We start from the raw sequence: 15,080 nt of genomic DNA on the forward strand, positions 1-15,080 counted from the left end.
AGGGAGGGAAGGAGAGAGAGAGAGAGAGAGAGAGAGAGAGAGAGAGAGAGAGAGAGAGAGAGATCTGTCACCACTTGACAGCCTTAGCATTGCAAAGGCAGCACACATATATATTGCAAAAGCAGCATACACATACGTAGGGGCTTGTGTCTGAAAACCAGCATTGCTGAGATTCTTCAACAGTGGCATAGGCAGCCTAATAAAGCGATGAAAGTTTAGCCATTGTGCTGCTGAAACAGAGGATGGATGGACAGCTGTTTGGGCTGTCACAGAGGGAATTCCCATGCTGGGTAGGCAATTAGACTGGATGACCCGTGGCCCCTTCCATGATTCTAAGTATGTCATGGCCACGGATTCAAAACATTGTTACATGTTAGAGGCAAATTGCTTCAGCCCCAATTGTAGTTCTCTAATCTTACCTGCCTGTTTTAATTTTTCATTTTAAAATCAGTAAAACATTTTATGAAAAGGTGGAGAGAAATAAAGAAAAAAAGCAAAGATTTTGGAGTTGGCCTCGACATGGGTGTGAATTCTTGCTTTGACAAGTTGCATAACCTTTGAAAATCTTACTTTCCTTATCTGTAAAGTGGGTTGATAATGAAACTATCATAAACAGATACTATAAGGAGTATATGAGTTAATATTATACATACAAAGCAATTAGCATAGTATAAGGCATATCTAAGTATACAAATGGGTTTATTATTATTAACATCATTATTATTATTAAAATGCTTTGCAGTTCCAGACACATGGAAAATATTCAATAAATAACAGCTATTGATATTATAATACATTAAGCTTATATATTAAATAACATTCATTTTAAAGATTCATTTTAGATTCACTTAGGAACATATGTTTAAAGACATAATTACAAAAGCAGAATTTATTGCCCTTTCCTCCATTCTTAACCACTATTACCATTTTACAGATGAGGCAACTAAGACTCAAAGAGATTCTATCACTCGTTCAAGGTCACACAGTGGAGGAGCTGGACTAGGGCCGAATCTTGAATCTCAAAGCTCATGCCACTGTCCATGAACCATGTGAATAAAAATAAATTGGAGGTGTGGTAGTGTACCAATAGTTCCTCTATTCACCCAAGTAAGAGATGTGTTTCTTCCACTACTGCTTATCACTTGTAAGCCTTTTGTATTTCTTTTATATGAAAAAGAGAAGAAACTTTTATTCTACATGTAATGAATGGTCTCTTTCAGTTAAACATGGCAGACAGAACACATGCAGTGGATTAGCCAGGATGCAAGTTTGAATAATGACTTAATAAGATAGAGGTGTAATTCTCTCCCACATAATAGGGAGCACTAGAAGGCCAGGGCTGATAAAGTGCCCACTATGTTGGGGAACCGTATTCCTCCTCTCTCATTGCTCAGCCTTCCCAGAGTGTCACTCTCTTCTGCAGGAGTGAGGACAGTTCACCACCACGACCATGTTTCCGCAACAAGGTGGAGAAGGAGAAGGAAGGGATGGATGGAGGGAGGGAGGAAGGGAGGGAGAGAGGTGGAAACCTATATGAATAGCAAAGGTGTGCCTGAGTCCCCTTTGGCGTGAACTCTCTCCTGTCTCACTCTGAGTACTCTTCCCCAACCCAAATGAAATGGAAAGAATGATTAGGTGAGGAGGGGCGTGGTGTGTTGAGGCCCAGGAGTGGACACAGGAATTCTTCTGTAAAGGGTGGGGGCAGGGGACATGTACAGGGGTGGCTGAGAAGTAGACCTGAGGAGGCCATAGCAGACCAGTCGCAGGAAACTATGAGCTGCCCCACCCCACTATTTCCAAAGCCCACGCTCCCAGAGTGCCTTGGCTGTATCAACCTCCTGCCCATGCAGCCCTCAGGAAGTGTCATACCTTGGTTTCTACCCTCAAATGTCCCAACGGCTGAGCTGAGGAAGGCTGGCAGCCCAAACCAGAGTGCAGAAGCTCCAGCTGAAGGCAACCCTGCTTGTGGCCCCAGGCTGCAGAGCTCCCAAGCAGACATGCCCTTGGATGTGATCCCCACCAAGGATCACCCCATCGTTTCTAATGCCCTTTGCAGTGTGGAGCTACCAGTCTCAGACTAACTGTGCTGAGAGACTTGTCTACATAATGGGAGTCATGGGCAGTGCCCACTTCATCTCTAGTACACACTTTAACATTACTAGGAGGTGTTGGTGGGAAGTCGAGTGGCATCTGGGCTTCTTCAAGGAATCATCAAGAAGTAAAGAGAGGGTCCTCTTATCTTCAGAGCTGGGATCCTAGACTGTTACCCTGAGACACACAGCATGTATTTCAGTGTCAACTATGACCCTGGGCCCTGACTTATGCCAGGTGAGGACTTTCTTAGATTTGGAGATGGGACCATTCACTTTGCCACACCAGCAGGATATCGTACACCGACACCTTCACCAGCATCTCGCCTCTGAGCCTCTGTGTCCACTCACTGCCTGAGAGCTCAGCAGGTAAGCAGTACATGTGCTGTCTGACAACCTGTCCTCTTTGGGATTTGAATATTAAGACTCCTCCAGAGTCCCCTGGAAAAGACAAATCAGACCTCAGTCCACAAAGAGAAACACGGGAGAAAAGTACCTGCTCGGAAGGGTACAGAGGGAGCTTAACTTCGTCTGCCTTGGAGAGGGCAACCGGCCGCCCGAGGGACACAGGGGATAGGACCGCTTGGACCATCTACGTTTTCTGCCTTTTGAATTGTGTATCCTAGTCAAGTGCTACCTAGTTTTGAAAATGTTTGAAAAATAAAAACAAATTAAAAGTATTAAAATACAAATGGGGGGAGTAGGGGGACCGAGTTTAGCTAATTTTAAGAATGCTTTGGAAAACCAAAATGTAAGAATCAATGTTAACTTAAGAAAAGTGGTCAGTGAAAACTCCTGACTCTTGTTAACTATTTTTCATCGATAATTTCAAGGTGAATTCTGTACCTATCACCATGTCCTGAGTTATCAGGTAGATTACAAGCTTCCTGAGAGAAAAGGACACGCCTCTTTGTATCTCTCATGTGACCTAGCCTGGGCTCCCAAAGATATTACAAATTAAGAAATATTAGATTCCAGGCCAGCCAAGCGGCTCAGTTGGTTAAGAGCTCACTCAAGAGTGCGAGCTCTGAGCAACAGGGTTGCCGGTTCAATTCCTGGCCTGAGCTGAGCTGCCGCTGAACTGCTGCTAAGCTGCCAACAGGTGGCAGGATGGTTCAGCTAAAAAAAAAAAGAAAGAAAGAAAGAAAGAAATATTAGATTCCATTCCAAAATAAACATTAAAAAATAAATAAACACTCACTCAAGTGTCTCCTTTGTGTGTAGTGAGGATGGGAACAGGGGGCTTTCCCTTCTCTTCTACTTCTGTATCTTTCAGCCTAGAGTCCTTTGTTCTTCTAGTATTAATGGTAAGATCTAACTTCCAATAAGTGCCATCAATGATACCTAGAGATCAAGTGGCCAGGGTGACTCAATAGTTATTTGTCCTCTTGTTCCCAAAAACATACCTAGGGCTTGAGTTCAAGTCCACGGTCCTAACCCCACCCATCAGAGCAGTGAGCTACGCTGTGGCCAAAGTTCTCTGAATGCTTTTGTTTGGATTTTTTTTTCCAAAAGAAACATGTTTCTCATGCAGCAATCTTAATAGATGCAACTGGGCTCCATTTCTTGGCTTTGAGGTAATGAAAAATTAATTACCATACTTTACAAGTAATAGTTTCCACTCACAGCATTCCCTTAAAAGTAAATATATCATAAATAGTTACTATTATACCAGTGGCTGGTAGATTGGGCAGCCTGTCGTCCATAAATCCCTTTTCAACCGGCATGTTATTTCTTCTGGGGAACAAACAGATTTGTTTTAGATCAGAGAGTCAACTGACAGATGGCCTTTGTAAAAACACACCATTTGTATAAATAAATTATAGTTTTACTATGGTATTTTGCTGTTGTGGATTTGGAAAAATCAATGCCCCCATTCTCTAGAATGGGTCTAAATTGTAAAGAGCAATTTTGTTTAGGTATGAGGCCACATTGCACAGATCTCCCAACACAGATGCTAGGGTCCAAACTCTCTGTTTGCTTGCTGCCACTTCCCTTCACAATTGTCACAAAGAGCTCTGCCTGGAGGTAACGGGCTGATCTCCCAGAGAGCTCAGGCACCAAACAGAGCAAGATACCAACTGGCACACTTCCCTTAGCTCTGCATTCTGTTTCCATTAAATTTAATGGCACCATGTGCCTTATTTTCCTAACCACAACTTTGCATAATTGGGGCTGACAATATATTTCTCTTAAAAACCTGAAACATTTCATTTTCCTTTACAATATAGTTCATCGGTTAAACTTTAAACATTTGGTAGATTCCTTTAAAATCCAAATCAGCCTTAACTCTGAGCTTACTGCCATCTCAGTCACTACCCATCTTATAACATACACACATGTAATACACACATCAAATATTTATTTACTCATATATAGATATGCATCTATGCACACACATACCCATTCATATAAATCCCCTTTTCCAGAACCAAAGGGTCGGGTCTTAGTATCAAAAGGGACATGCTTTGTTGCCATCTTTAAGAACAAGGACTGGTAAAATGTTTCTTTTGTTAGGAGAGGGCATGTTCATTTTAGCTAGAAATACTAATGGGCTTTGTTGGCATAACGAATGCCTATGTGGCCTTTCTTAGAGGATATTATGTCTTTCCACAAATTATTAAGATCCTAAAGCCACCAGTTCTGATCAAGGAAATAAATATTTAACATTAATCATGTTCACTATTCAAAACGGGAAAGTGCATATTTCTAGCCAATAAAAAATTTTTAAGTCAGGTTGCTTAGTATTTTCCATGCTATAAGGTACATTTTAGAAACTATTTATTTCTTAGAATAGTGGGGTAGCAATTAGTTTGGTGCTTTGTCTGCCTTTATAACCTCAGGCCCCCAACTTCCTATTTAGTTATGCCAGTTGGTGCCTTGATGGAATTAATACGGTGACTAGAATTGCCTAACGTACATTCAAAGAACAGCTTAACCCAATGATTTCCATCTGCTTTTGTAACATTTCCAGGGAACCTCAGGTTACTTCAAATAAGATCAGAAATCTCAAATAAAATTAATCTGGATATATAAATTTTATGTACGTATACTTACATGTGTCAGATATAAATATATACCTATATTACATAGTCCTTCTGGAAGCGGCAAGGGTCAGGAAATTAGTAGGGTAATTGCATACCAAGATGTTAGAAGGGTAAAAACGATCACAAATTAGAATAGGTGTCATAAACTAGATTAGAACTAATCATGGAAAATAAAGACCCACTCAATTCACACAACATCATAAATTCAAATCATGAGAAAGTAAAAAGGTTTTGAGGGATACAATCATGAAGCTGTTTTTAAAATAGACGATTTTGTGGATGAATTACTGGTAGACTTAATAGAATATGAATCTAGTTGCATGGCTGATTAATTTTTTTCATCTCTAAATCATGCTGCATGCCTGTCTCTAAGTGGAGAAGCAGTTCATCCTGCATCTCAATAAAATGTTTACTAGACATCCTTGTCGCTAATGGACTAAACTCACAATCAATACATTTATTCATAATATTATGCACACATACAGGTCAAAGGTTAACAAAATATTTTCAGTGCAATGGTAATCAAGCCTCCTGTAATTAGGCTTTTCGCTGACTCCTTGAGGATATGTATTGGGAATGGTCCAAGGGATGTGACCAATCACAAAATTCCTTTGCTTAAAGTGAATGTGCATATCCCTACCACTAAATTAAGGCAGGGATTAAAAGCGTGAACCTGCCACTTCCTAACTCTGTAACTGTGGGCAACTTTCTCATCCGCTCTCTGCCTCAGTTTCTCCATCTATGTAAAAGAGAAAATAGTTCCCAACCCATAGTTGTTGTGACGATTAAATGAGTTAGTAAGGGGAAAGCACGATGCACATCGTAAGTATTCAACAAATGTAAACTTTTATTATCACTATTTATTATTCACCTTGTCAGAAGTTCCCTGAGCTAGATCATTGCAGAACTCAAGATTACTGATAAATTAATAGTCATGCTGACTACTTTAAATATATTTTAACTACACAATATTATTTGTGTTAAATTTTTGTTCGTGTGTTAAATGTTCAATATTAAATATCTATAATTTAATTACACCTGCATATCAGGTTGCACATTTGTCCCCTGTATATCCTGAGAAGTTTGGAGTTGGTGGAAACTGCATTAGGCTGGGTATCTGGAGATGCACTGGAGTCTCTGCTACAAATTACTTGCATGGCCTTGGCTGAGTCACTTCACCCACCTGAAAACCAGATTTCTTCCTATAACGTAAAGGGTTTGACCAGGTGAACTCTGTGATCCCTTCTATTTTAACTACAGGAGTATCATGAAGCCGACATTCCCTGTAGTTCTCTGAGTTGTGACTGCATCATCTGCTTGAAGAAATGCACATAAAAATGACCACACCAACTATTTTTATTGGGAAGTTACCAGGAGAATGTGAAACTAATATATATTGATGAATTATTAAACTATATGTCAGTTAGCCTGGCGGATTGGGTAACAGGGTAGGAGAATTTTTTCAAACACTCCCAGAAGTCTCCTGAACCCCTTTGAATGTTGACCTGGGCGTAACTGCAGATCAAGAATGGAAAACAGAATTCTCCATAAGAAAGGAGATAGGCGCCTCCTCTAGGAAGAGGAAATTGAAACCATTATGAGATGCCCCAGGGGATCATTTAAAACCCTTTACATATGTGTCTTGGGAAAAGAGGACATTATTCTGACCAGGTTTCTGACCTGGAGGGTACCTTCAAAGACAAAGAACAGTGAGGTGATGAAGAGAGAGGGTAAAAAGAGTAGGAAGAAGAGTGAAGGAAGTCCCAATAAACTGAGACCACTGGGTCCAGGAGAGTGTAAGAAACCATATGAGATTTCAACAGAGAGAGGTTTATTTATATCTTTATCATACACGCATGATCTTGTGGGAAGTCGACTGATTTCTCAGCTAAACACTTGTTTAAAAGGCACATGGTCTAAAGCACTATCTACTAAATACATCAACAGCCCTGATTAACTAGGATAAATCCAAAGGCAGTGGGCATTTGGGCTCTTCCCACTAAAGCAATTGGAGTCTTTCAGTCACCCCAAGATTCCCCTTTGCCAAAACATTTATAAGTTTATAGGGGCAAATATACACAATACTACCACATAGAGAGGCTTTGAAACGCATCCATTTGGCCAATGCTGGAGAATTGTGGGTTTCTCTTTTGAGAAAAGATCAAATTTTTGCCTCTCACAATCCTTTGACTCATCAGGGAGAAATCAGAGGAAGCATGGATGGCTCATAGCAAGTTAGCATTTCCCACTGAAATTAAACAAATTCCTTTGACTCACCCCCCAGCCAGCCATGGAGCCCTGGCCAACATCTCGCGTTACAAAGAACGGCACTGGCTTCCAGTAGAAACAGGGCAACTACTTACTAATCCCATGATCACACCTGATATTGTCCACCACACCGCCATAAAAATATATTCTCTAGAAACTAACAAAAATTGATCCTTAAGACAATAGCCCTGTTCTAATCTTAATACAAGCTGATATTACAAATTAACATACTGTAAAGCAACCAAATTAAAAATTATGGCCATGGGCATAATCTTACCCACCAAAACTACATCTGCTACTCCAAATATTACACAACGCTGGATTCTAAATTGGTCTTAATTTATAAAAAGCCCACAGGCATGGATATAAATTCTCAGTTCTTGTGGCTGTGGCCACCCTATGCTATCGTCCCCGTGGTGGGCACAAACGTTAATGTATTTATTATTATTTGAGAACACAAGATCATCGTAGGTGACATTTTTCGGTTACACCTTCTAAGGCTTCCCCTTAGAACTGCCCGATGAGCGAGCACCCACGCCTTCTTCCACCAAAGGTGGATCCTGCTCACAGGAGACTCTGGATCAAGACCACAGTGCTTCTGTCCCCAGCTCTAGGGTAGGCTCATCTTAGCAAATGGCCCTCGGCGCATCCAGCAGATCCGCCAGCGACGCGGAGGCCGCGCGGTTTCATCTTTAATGCTCCTAAAGGACAATAGCTCATCAAGCCCCACCGAAAGCCCGGGACCCGTCGCGGAGCCTGGGCTGGCGGGGGATGAGGCTGAGCGACTCCTCCTAGAGGTGGTTATGTGGAGAAGGAGCAATCCCTTCTCCCTCCTCCTCCTCCCCCCCGCTACTATCCGCGGCCCGGAGAACTGCCGCTTGCCGCCATTGACACGCACAGATAGAACCTAAAGAAAGGCAAAGAGTCCTGCCCCGCACCGGCACCGTGCGGGCCGAACCTGCGTCCGGGCAGCGGCGCGCAGAGGACACCGGGCGCCGGGAGCAGGCGGCGCAGCACCAGGTGAGCCCGCCATGGCGGTGGCATTATTGTTCGGTGGGCTTAGAGGTCTAGAAACAAAACCCACCGCGGGGGCAGTGCAGGGGCCGGATGGAACCCCCAGCCTCTCCCCGCCGCCCGCGGGCGCACCCCAGAGAGTCGACCTTCCTCGCAAAAAGAAAAAAAAAAGATAAAAGAAAAAAGAAAGAAAAATGAATAAATCAAGCTGCCCAACTTGCTTCCTTGGGAAATAAAGGGGGGACTGCTAAAGAAGCGGTGAAATTCCTGAGGCCGGCGAGGCGCTGGGAGCATCTTGGGCGAAGAGGGAGGGAGGAGCAGGGATGTGGGGTCCAGCGGCTGGCCCGGGACGCGGCTGGACCTGGAGGGAGTGCAGGGCTCCCGGTGATATGGAGTTTGGGGCGAAGAGGGAGGCGGGAAGCAAGCGCCCGGCCGCCGAGGGGGACCGGTCTGGGGCTGTGGGCTGCGCGGGGGCCGAGGGAGTCCAGCAAGGCCGCTCGGGGGTGCCGGGCTGGGCTCCGGCTGCTTCGGGCTGACAATGGAAGGGGCGCGGAGGCGCCGGGCGGAGGGAAGGGACCTGGACCCGGGCACGGGCTGCGCCGGGGAAGGTCAGGCTGGGGTCGCGGGGCGGCGGGGACGAGGACGCGGGGAGCCGGGTGCCGCGGGGTGCTGTGAACCCCGGGTCGGCGCGGAGGAGGGCTTGGGGCCGGGCACTCCCCTCCGGTTCCCTTTCCGGGGCGCCCGGTGCCGACGCGCGCAGCGCTTTCGCCGGGAAATGGCGGCCCCTGCGCTGCTCGCTTGGGCAGCCCTGGGTTCTCGGTTTGCGCGGGAAAATAATAATAATAATAATAATAATAAGGAAAGAGGGAATAAAAGTAAAGTGGTTGTTACGTAGGAAAGGGCTGCGCCGGGCGCCAGTCACGGTGCGAATTTCTTGCGGGGCGCGGCGGGCGGGGACCGGCCCTGCCTCCCGGAGCTCCCAGCCCGCTCTCTAAGAGCACCCTAGTTAACAGCCTCGCCCGCCTCCTAAATCGCTCCCTTGGGTGTATTTCCCCGCCTTTCTTCGTGGGGCGACCCCGCTCCTGCCCTCTTTGTTCCACACAACAATGGTCCAAAGGGCATTGAGCTCCCAAGGGGCCAAATGCGCCTCCTCCAGGAGTTGCCAGTCTCTGAAATGGGCCACCGCGGGCTTGACTTAGGCCGGGTCACGGCTGGGATTTACTGGCAACGGCTAATAAAAAGGGGCCAGAAGAAATGGGCTGAGAAATCAAGGCGCGGGTCCATGTGTGTTTGGGGGGGGTGGGGTGCAGCGGGAACCAAGGCTCCGAAGGCCGGATAGTAAAGGCAGTTCCTGCATTCCAACAGCTCTAGTGAACTGAGGTATCAGTCCACGCTCCATCCAGCCCAGGGGAATTCAAAACAGGGCCCAGGTCTAAGCACACCCCCCCATCCCCCCACCCCCAGACCTCAGGAGCCCATTTCCTTAGGGGCAGTCAGTCCACTATATGTAAATGGTTTCCTCGCTTTTCTCATTCGTGTTTGTGTTGAACTAGAACTGTACCCTCGCTGGGCTGTATAGTTGCTATTGAAACGGTTCAATCCTTGAGAGAAAAAGAAACATTCGTAAGAGCGGAAATGTGTCTTCCTTTATGTTGTTTCTTATCTAGGACCAGTTCCTTCGTGGAACACAAACTAAGTTACACATAATTCTCAATTCATTCATATTTAACTGAAAGTTGTCGCTTACCCCATTGGAAAACTTTTATTTCAAGTAAACATGTTCAGAGTGACACGATTTGGAACCACACTCAAGGAATTTTAGAAATGCCTTAGCCCAAGATTATCATATATCGATAAATAAATAAAGGCACTGCCTTGAGGAAAAGTTTCTCTTGAATCGCATAAGTCACACCTCTTAAAACCTCTTTCCTGTATCTAAATTTCCTTTAAAAAATATGCCCAGTTCTCCACTCCAGGTTTTCCAACCCTGTCACAGTTCCTCCTCACTTGGATCCATTTATTACCATGCTTTAGGTGTTATTAATGGTTTCCTCCATTTCAAAATTCTATCAAAGAATTTACCTCCTTGGATTCAGAATGTTCCAAAGATTCTGACTGTACTCCCTCACCGTTCTATCTTCTGTCTAGTTCCCAGGGAGTCTGAGGCGCCTTTAGTCTGCCCTTCCCAGTGGGTGGGACACCCTGCTAGTTATTGTCTGAGACAACCAGGTCTGTTTTCACTGCCTCCAGCCAGCCAAGCAGGAGGGAATCCTGTCTTAGACAACTTTAAATGAAAGATATCTGTTCTTGTTTGGGGATGGATGTGCAAAAATTCAACCAGCTTTCTTAAGAGTCTTTTTCATTCTTAAGAAATAACCTCAAAGTTAGATGCAATCTTGGTAAATGCTTTTGAAAAGTGTGTTTTGCACAGAAACGAGCAAAGAACTTATGGTTAGAAATCATTTAACAAGCATGTATTGAACACCAGTTATTTAAACACCTCTGAATGAGGGAAGATATGTAAATATGAGGTAGTCACAAGCCTGCTCTAAGAGCACTTTCAATCCCAAGCCTAGGAGATAAGCTACATATGCAGGTAAAACAAGGTGAAAAGTGATTAATATCGGCAAGCTAGTGGGAAAATGGGTACTTTCATATGCTGCTGACAAATGTGTAAATTGATAGAGCCAATTTTGAGGGCAGTTTGGCATTCAAATTAATAATGTGCACCAGCAATTCCATTTCTTGTATGTGTTCTAGAGAAGAAGCAGGTATATTTGTGCCCAGATTATGTAATTCCCTTCCATTGCAGAGTTTTGGTAGTTCTGACATTGAAAACATCTCATGGCCATCAATAGGGAATGGCTAAAAGTAAACTCTGGCACAGCTATCCTCTGAAAAATTAGGCAGCAGTTTAAAAAGATTAAGTAAGTCTATACTGAGACCGAAAGGTCACCAAGATGTAGTATTATGCAAATCGGAGAAACATACATATTGTATGGTACCATTTATGTAAAAACAAAGCTATGTATTTCTATATGTACAAATGCATATGTACATGGACAGGGCGGGTGTAGAACAAGACACCCACTAAAAGAGACAAGAATTGGAGGAATTGTCAAAGAGGAGGTCATATCATTATTCATACCCATCCATAACCATGGTTATAATAATTGAAATTTATATAGTACTTGAATAACTAAATATAATTAACAATTTAAAAGTGATTGATAATATGTAATAAAAATCACAAATAAAATGCTACAACAATTTTTAAAGGGAGAAGAAAAATCTAGGCTGGAAGGGAGGGACTGCGCTAGGCTTCATAGAGAATGCAGTAAGATTTGGAGGGAGAAGGGGAAAGGAGATGAAGCAGGTAGGAGGAAGCCTGATGTAGACACAGAGCTCTGGCTAGCATATAAATTTCCTTACGAGGCTGAGTCTTGGCCTGGCCTGGCCTGGCCTGGCCTGCTGCCCTGCCGCGGTTCTGATTGAGGAGTAAACTAAATGAACAGTTCATAATTTCTTGTATCACTATGCTTCTGTAAATGTCTTAAATTAGAAGAAAAAAAAATGAGCCAATAGAGGATGTGAATTCTAACAATGGTATTGGAAGTTGGCATTTTTAAAAGGAATGTAATGAAGACTTATGAATGGGGAATTTTTTTTTCTCCTGGATGCACCCTGGGATGTATGTATGTTGGGAATTAGGTTGGAGGGAAAGATACGTGTTGAGAAAATAATTCATTTCCTAAAAGAAATCACAAAAGGAACCCCAGCGTGCTTTTGAAACAAATAATTTAAAGCTGGTTTCATTAATTCATTCCCTTGCTTAAGGAATATTTATTGAATGTCATTTGTGTACGCAATACTACGTGCCATGGGGAGTGAAACCTGCAACAAAGTGCAGAAAAAACAGCCCCAGACTGGGGTTTCAGAAGTGGGTATAAGGGCCTGGTTCTAGGTCTGGTCTCACACAGACTGACAAGTTGTTTAATGACCACTGCCCCTCCTATGCCACACCTTTCATTGTGGCTGAAATTAGGACGGGGGACTAAATGGTTGATCACTTAAGCCCCTTTCAGTCTTCGATTCTGATTTTGTGAAATCCTATGATTCTGACATTGCGATGATTGTAAATTCTCAGGCAGGCGGAATTTAGGGAATATAGGATTAGATGACGAGGGACCCAAAAGTGCTCAGCCTTGGGAAAAACAAAACTATTCGCTGTCACGGAGGTTCTCAGTATATTATGTAGCTCTCAGAGTTTCCCTAGGGTCAAAATTTCATCGTCACCCCTTTATACCACCGAGCTCCTAAAAATCAATGAGGGAAGTAAAAAGATGTTGTTGAGTTTTAAGCCTCACATTATCATACACACGATGTCAAGCACTATGGTATTATAGCACAGTTGACCCTTGAACAGCCGTATTTGAACTGCGCAGGTCTACGTATACACAGATTTTTAAAAATAAATACTGTAAATGTATTTTCTGTCAATGTAAGAATGTCCAAACCTATAGAGAATTTTTATGAGTTTATTTGAGCCAAACAGAGGACACACCTGGAAGCAAGATCTCAAAAGACTGAGAAAATGCTCCGGTCACACTTATGATTTTCTTAATAACATTTTCTTTTCTCTAGCTTACTTTATTGTAAGAATATAACATATACGAGTAATTCATACAACACAAAACGTGTTAATCAACTCTATGTTGTGGGTAAGGCTGCTGGTTCACAGTAGTTAAGTTTGGGGGGAGTAAAAGTTACACGTGGATTTACAACTGCACAGGAGGTCAGCGTTCCTAACCCCGGCATTGTTCAAGGGTCAACTGTAGTCGCTTTTGAAATGGAGGGACAATGTTAGCCTGCACTTTGTGAAAATAATTCTCTATAACTGTTTCTTTTGTGGAAATAAGTCAATGGAAATAATAGCCATTGTCTATTACATGCCTATTGCCTGCTAGTACTGTTCCAAGCTCTTTATATGTATTAACCTATTTAATTCTTATTAAGTGCCTTAAATAAGATATGTATTAAATAGTGCCTAGTCATATAGGTAGATACTATTATCAGACCCATTTTACAGAAAAGAAAAGAGAGGGTAAGCATGTGCTCAAGGTCACCCACCACACACACCTGGTGGGTGGTGGAGCTGGGACTCCACCCAGGCAACCTCAATTCTGAGCCCTATATCCTAAGTCCATGTGGTGAGAACAAGAAGCTGCCAGCATTCCAATGACGCTCAGATTATGTTCATTTTAATATTAGTATATGCAGACTTTTATTTTAAAGCTCTTGATTTGCGTCACTGTTTTAGCTATGTCAAATGAAAGGTAAAGAGCATCAGATTGAGCCACATAACTCTGTACTTCAAACCGTCTTGTCACAAAGTATTAAATAAGATAAATTTGGTAGTTTCTCTGAAGCCTTTAATGTTCATTTATCCATCTCACCATCCATCATACTTTGTCCGATTTATTTGACTGGCATTGCCAATTTAGACTTGGAATAGAGTAAGTAATTCAAGTCAGAATTCTCATGCTTTGACAGAAATGTGTGTGTAAATATGAGTGGGACCACCAGCCTCGGCATAGGGATGTGTACTTCTGTGATGTCAGAAGAATTAGCCACAGTGACCATACTGTTTAGCCCCAAATCATGACACGTGGTCTGACCAAGGATTTGGGGGTTGTTTCTAGATGAGAGGCAGTCCTGATGATATAGTTTAGATGCCTAAATTTGGGGTGTTTCCATGACTACAGGACAAAAATATAACAAAATAAAATCAAACTTACCCTGGAAAACTCAGGCCCCGTGTTTACTGGCCTGGCACTGCTGATGGTATCGACGCAGAATTATGTAACTTAGATTTTGTGCCGCCTTCATTGTTCAATAAAACCATTAAAGTTGAACAGTGGTGGTAGGCTACATAAAGATGAATTCCAGTAGCTAATACAATGCATAACAGAAAACTTTTAGATCAGACCATATTTCACTGGGTTCCCCAGAGTGCTAAATTTCCAAATTGATCAATCTTCTAGAAAATCAGTGAACTCAAATGTTGCCCCGTTGTTAAATGTTGCCCCGTTGTTACGAAACTGGATTTTCACCTCAGTTGTTCTGTAGTAAACAATGTAGATTATTGTTTTAGGGTGGAGACAAGGCATTCCCGTAAACAAAGAAGAGTTTTCAAGCCCAGTTTCTCTTTTCTGTAGTTGTCATGGGTGATAAAATAGTGACTCCAAAGGAAAGATCACCTGGATGTGACTTAATTCTACCCGGTTGTTCTATCTCAATGAATGTAAGTAACAGAGAGGGGAGGGTCAAAAGGAGTGACATTTTGAGCATCTTTGTAGAACAGCAATATCTTTCAGGTTGGAAAGGACCTCAGAGGTCAGCTGGTACAGTGGTTCTCAAGTGGAGCTCCACAGAACCCAGAGTTCCTCCAGGGCCCAAGGCAGGAAAGGTGAGGACCAAGCCATTGAGGTTCCCAGGTACCTCCCGACTCCAACCAGCACAGCTCCCCTTCCTTCCATCTGTTTTATATATTAGAGCTCCTGAAAGGTTTTGTTTGAGCAAAAGGGAGGTTCTGGAAAACCAACTGATTTGCCTAAGGGCCACAGCAGGTCAAGTGCAGAGCTGAACTCCCCCCCACCAC

The 15,080-nt window shown here is 43.1% G+C and overlaps 1 protein-coding gene across 1 annotated transcript in view; it reads left to right on the top strand.

The window, feature by feature from the left end:
- The first annotated feature begins 7,941 nt into the window (after positions 1–7,941).
- Positions 7,942–15,080, top strand: part of MACROH2A2 (macroH2A.2 histone) — a 63,475-nt gene continuing 56,336 nt past the window's right edge. Inside the window, exon 1 of the mRNA XM_019626413.1 lies at positions 7,942–8,425. The gene's annotated coding sequence lies outside the window, so the exon portion shown is untranslated. The remainder of the gene's footprint in view (positions 8,426–15,080) is intronic.

Source organism: Hipposideros armiger, unplaced genomic scaffold (assembly GCF_001890085.2).
Source record: "Hipposideros armiger isolate ML-2016 unplaced genomic scaffold, ASM189008v1 scaffold_15, whole genome shotgun sequence".
Classification (NCBI taxonomy): Eukaryota; Metazoa; Chordata; class Mammalia; order Chiroptera; family Hipposideridae; genus Hipposideros; species Hipposideros armiger.